Source organism: Suricata suricatta, chromosome 8 (assembly GCF_006229205.1).
Source record: "Suricata suricatta isolate VVHF042 chromosome 8, meerkat_22Aug2017_6uvM2_HiC, whole genome shotgun sequence".
In the NCBI taxonomy this organism is placed as follows: domain Eukaryota; kingdom Metazoa; phylum Chordata; class Mammalia; order Carnivora; family Herpestidae; genus Suricata; species Suricata suricatta.
The window spans coordinates 56,393,981-56,399,980 of NC_043707.1; positions in this window are offsets into that span (position 1 = coordinate 56,393,981).

The window sequence follows — 6,000 nt, forward strand, 5'->3', positions numbered from 1 at the left end:
ATTGTTGCTTTTGATTTCGTCTTGCCTTTTGTATCTGTATTTGCTTTCTTTGTCTATGTCAGACTTTCCCTTCTTACTATTTTTCTTTTGTTTCCTCACTCCCTTTTTCTTTCCTTTTCTGTTTCCAACTCTCCTTTAATCCTCTCCTTATTTCCTTTTCCTAACTTAGCTCTACCTTATTTTCTTCTTTTCCTTTTCCTTCCCTTCTTCCTCTTCATCCTCCTCCTGTCTCCCTTCTCTCTCTCTCAGACATGAGTAGCCAGTGCACTAAAATGTCACATACAATGGCATTTCATGAATAAAGATTTTTAGTCCACATTCTAAGTTGAGCCAAGTTGGACAAATAATTGTAGTTCCTTCTCTAAGGAGGAAAAGCAGGTTTGTTGAATCTCACATTAAGTATTTTTTAGCATCAGCATTATCCAATAGAAATGATAAATAAATAATACACGTAGAATATATTTCTAATAAGTTCATAGACTTCTGAGAATAGAAAGCCTCTTTCATTCAATTGATATTTCCTTCAGGTAAACTACTTTATCTTATTCCTCTAATCCTAGCTAGTACGTAATACTGTTGCTGTTAGGTAATAGCTGTTCAAAACTTTTATATAACTACATCAGTAATTGTCCTAATAAGCAGAATGCAGTGTTAGCATATTGATAAAATCTATGTCAACATAAATAAAATTATACCATGGCTTTTTTGCATTAGCTGTCTTCCACATCAAACCTTTATCGTCAAAGGAAACATATTTAACAAAAAAACCCATATATACTACCATTAAATTATATGGGGATTTTGTTCATATGCTCCATTGCTTACTTAATTTGGCATTACTCAATATGTGCCAGATCTTTATGCTACCCCCAAGGGCTAGAAGGAGTCATTACAAAATAGTATGATAAATGCTATAAGACAGTAGTTGGAAACAAAGGAGAAAGCCACTGAATTTCCTTATGAGTCTGGGTAGGCTCCAGACAGGTCGTAACTTTTGATCTAAGTCTGAAAGTGTGAGTGGGAAGAGACATTTCAATGCAGTCTTTATAACAAAAAGTTGCAAGATGCAGTCATAGTTTTAGTGTAAAAAGTAATATATATGTCTTTAAATGCTTCCTACTTCCTTTGAGTACAGAGTGTAAAGAAATACGGACAGTGGGAAACATCCCATCTAGAGACAAGAGCAATTTAAACTGAGCCCACTCAGTGTGGAAGCATTTAATTCAGAATCTTCACATAATTTAATTTTATTTAAAGCATTATTAAGAAATATCTACCAGCTTATCACATGTGAATTTTAAGCCTCAGTGGTATTAGGTTGACACAGACAGAGCACTTCTGGGATTATATTAATTTAGGCAGTAGGACTTGTTAGTAAGCATTTGATTGCCCACAATACAGAAGGATTTAATCATGTTATTGATTTGTTGGCAAATATTGGGTGAAATCCACTGATATTGCTGGCAGTTATGCATTCCAAATTTTATTGGATTTGTGAGTTGTTTTCCTTTGTGTTTAAACTTGTGATATCTTCCTATAAATAGAAAAATCCAGGTGTTAACTGCAAAAGAATATTCACTGTTATGCACCTGTACCCTAGACTTGTGCCTCTGATTCTGAGTTATAACAAGTGCTTTGATTCCTTTTCAATTTTAATTTTGTTTTGTCACTTCAAAACCATTCAGTAGAAGACAAAGTATAAAATGATTATAAATTATCTAAGCAAAGACATCGCCTTCAGGAGGTGTTCTAAAGACCAAAAGGGCTAAGTGATATGCTTGGTTATTTTAGGTAATTTATAAAATTTCCTTTCTAAATACATTGTCTTAGATTTGTCTTTGAAAACAAGGCGATTGGATTAAAACTTGCTGTATATTTAATTTCAAACAAAAATATATATGCTACATCTTTTACAGGCCAATGTACTTGTAGTACCAGCCAAATCCTCATAAAACCTGTTTTGGCAAACTTTATACTAGATTTACATAGACCATTGCTGAGGTGTTGCATCTAATATTTCACAGTAGTGACAGAACGTCTATTCAAAATTAAGGGCCCAAGGTTGTCAAAACATATGGCTGCCAGCATTTACAATTTGGTAATCATGGTATTAGAAATAGAATTTACTTAAGCTGTGAAGTGTCCTTGGACATGTAAACTAAGTCCACAGAGTTGTCCATCAGCTAGACCTCATAAGAGAACACTGCACTGTCTAGGGTGAAACAGTAACTGGCAAAAGGAAAGAAAAGAAACTATAACCACAGCACAATAATAAAGAGTAGCTTCTTAGTCTTTCTGAGAGAAAAATGATATAAAATTTTTTCCATTAGGTTTTCCATTAGGTTACACAGTATTGGAATAGGGTTGATTTAAACCAATCTAGGATGCCCGAGTGGCTCCTTTAGTTAAGCATCCAACTCTGATTTAGGCTCAAGTCATGATCTCATGGTTCGTGGAACTGAGACCCACATCAAGCCCTGAGTGAAGTTCTCACTGACAGTTTGGAGCCTGCTTAGGATTCTCTCTCTGCCTCTCTCTTGGCCTCTCCCCTTTCTCAAAATAAGTAAATAAACTTTAAACCTAGGCAATCTGATTCAGTAATTCATAGGTTTTACACTAAGTTTTTGATGGCACGTCTTAATAGCTAATGTTTGTGGTGGTAATTTTTCCCCATCCCAGATTTCTTTTCCTGTCTCACTACTTTTTCACTTAGATATTAGAGGAAAGCTGGGAAATTTAGGAATGAGAGGAGTATCTAGCAAGGGATACTTTCACCTGGACAGTAGAAACATGAGTATTTGAGATCATGGACACAAAAAATGAGCACACAATAAGGAAAGCCAAGAAATGAGATTTAACCATAACTTTACACCTGTGAATACTTTTCAAGCATATTTCTAGATACATAGAATTTTTTTCATATTTCAAATGGTATATATGCAATTAATCTTTCCCAGATTCCATTTAAAGCAAAAGAAGGCAATGGATTAAATTCTTTTCCCAGTTCTACCACCAAATAGCTGTGTAAATTTTGACAAGTAATTAAACCTCTCTGATCCTCAGGTTACTTAGGTTCAATTTAACTTGGTGAATATGAATTGTTCTCATATTAGCTCTCAGTCCTTATGTTCAATTCTGTGAGCCCAAAAATACAAATTACTTCTATCTGAGTTACTATAATTCCCAATTTCAACCTCCCCCACGCAATAACTTCCAAATTGTCCACAATTCTCCAAAGTGATTTCTTTATAAGGGAAGTATTCTCAAATGATTATAAATGCTTCAATATCAACCTGTGGCCCTCAGGGGAAAAAAATCTTTAATTCCCTGGAAATGTATCCCTGACTCTTTATGGTCGGTCCCTCTTTGCCTCTTTTTATCTATTTTTCACCCCTCTTCACTACGTCTCAAAATAATCCCCATGCAGTCTCAGCAATACCCTGTTTTCTCTTTTGTTCCTTTGTAGTATGTGTACTTCTTTCTACCTAAAACAGCATCCTTTATCTCTTCTGCTTATCCCTAACTTGTGCTAATCCTTGGTACCTCAGTACTAAGTCTCTCTTCAGATGTAAGCCTCTTATGATCCTGCTGAGGTATTATGGAATTTATCAAGTAGTATTGTAACTCTCTTTATGACCCTGTTTGCCAGCTATATTATGGATCTCAGAATATTGACTAAGAATGTGAATTATTGAATTAGATTGCCCAGGTTCGAGTTTAACCTACTTCAGTACTGTGTAATTTTGAGCAAATTATTTAACTTCTTCCATCTTCTATTGCTTTATATGTTAAATTAGAAGAGATAGTTAGTACCTAGCTCTTAAGAATGTTTTAAGAATAAAAAAAGAATGTTATAAGAATTAGAAAACAAAAAAACATAAAATCAAACAAGTGAAAATGAATATCAAATCAATGCATGTAAAATGCTGCACATAGAGTCTGGCACATAAGGACTTAATAAATGTAATTTATCACTTTATCATTTCTAAGTATGTCTCATCTCTCTATCTCTAGTATGTTACACATTTCCTCACATGACACATTTACTAAATCATTAATAAGAGGATATTTGTTATGCTGCTCTGTGTCAAATTGTAATTATAAAACATACAAATATAAAGAGTAAGTATGAAAAATGAATAAAGGACTGAATGAAAGAATGAAAAAGACAAGCTCTATCCCTATCCATAAAGAGTTTGCTCTCTAGTGGGGGGAAAGCCATGCAAGTGAGGACTATAACAAGTATGTATCTGGTTTAGTTCTGGTTTAGTATAGGAAGCAAAATCTTTTCAAAGTATGTCAGGCAGAAAGGAATCCTAATTCAGGGAATTGTATCTTCGAAAATTGTTGACCAGGTTAGGAATGGAAGTCAGGATCAGCCACTAGATTCCGAAATTTAATGGTTCATGTATAAAGTTGTAATCCAGGGAACATCAGGCTGCTCCTCCTGTCAAAATTTCCTCTCATCCATATAATGCTGGTAGCTAAAGTCTGGGAAACTGAATGTGGGATTCTCCAAATGCTTTTATGCTCTCTTGTGTCCATGATGTTGCTTGCCATAACACAAGTTTCACTGTCCAAACCACATGAAAATGCATCCTAGGACCGTCTTGGGCAGGTCTGCAAAATGCAGTTTTTTTACTACTCAACCTCTCTAAAAACAAAGGTGCCACATAATTTGTCGGAAAACATTTTACTTTTAAAAGTGTCTACTTTAAAATCTACTTTGAGTATTCTCATTAAAAATCCTACCATTCCAAACTCTATAGCAGTTACTTCATGGGCTCATGTAGAAAAGTATTATTCTAGATCAACCTAATGATCCAGTGACAGAGTTGCATTCTTAGCATTATATGAAGCAAGGGTAGGAACATGTAACCAGCTCAAGATGGAGGGTGTAGGTTCCTGAAAGAAGCGTTCTGTGTAGAAGAAAGCAAGGAAGCAGTTAAAATAATAAAAATTTGGTTTTCCATTCAAGAGTTCCCTTACCAGAAGATATCTCCCACTTTCTTATTTGAAAAGGAGGTATTTGTGAAATACTATTAAAGTATCAATAAAAAGGGCTGGATGCAAAATAGAGAATAATTTAGTCTACTCTGTCCCAAATACATGGGGGTTCTGATTGGATTTCTACGCATTGAATCCATTGAACATTTACAAACAGATGACTGTGTCTGCCACATTTACTTAGAACTACCTTAAGGAATGATTTGGAATTTTATTAATGCTTTAAATTATGCCGCTTAAAGTATGCTTAGACAACACCAGAACTAGAAATGATAACTTGATAGCATTATTGTTTTCTTTCATTTCTTACTAAAAATCAAAGCAAATATTCATCATGGGAAAATTAATTGTTCACCAGAGGCAACTTTGGGGAGATAATCCTGATTAAATTCATTTAATTTTTGTAACATATGTTGCTGTTGGTTTTACTGGAAAGGGAGGTCTATGACTTAAAAATGTTTCTTTGATTTGTATTCCACATAATAATATTATTAACTTGCATTTCAAAGAGCTGAGAAATCAGTTTTAATTTACCATAAGTGTAGATCTTTTGTAGTAGAGCTATGGATTAGCTATAGAAAACAGGTAGGTAATTCACTAAAAACCATTGTACCACAGAAAGCAGCAAATAAATTTTCAAACAAATGCTTAGCATTATATTCTATATGATAAATCTCATGACTAATCTTGGCCTTCTCAACTCTTCAATTTTATTAACTCCTCAGCCACATTTTATGATATTTATTAGAAATTACCTCTTAGATATTAAAAGGTTAAAACAATAATGTTTCCTAGCTACACTGAGAGTGGGGCTTTTGAATTAGTATTCAAACATTTGAATTTATATCACTTTTTAAATTCTTTTTGAGGAACCTCCACACTGTTTTCCAGAGCGGCTGCACCAGTTTACATTGCCACCAACAGTATAAGAGGGTGCCCATCTCTCCACACCCTCTCCAACATCTATAGTCTCTTGCTTTGTTCATTTTAGCC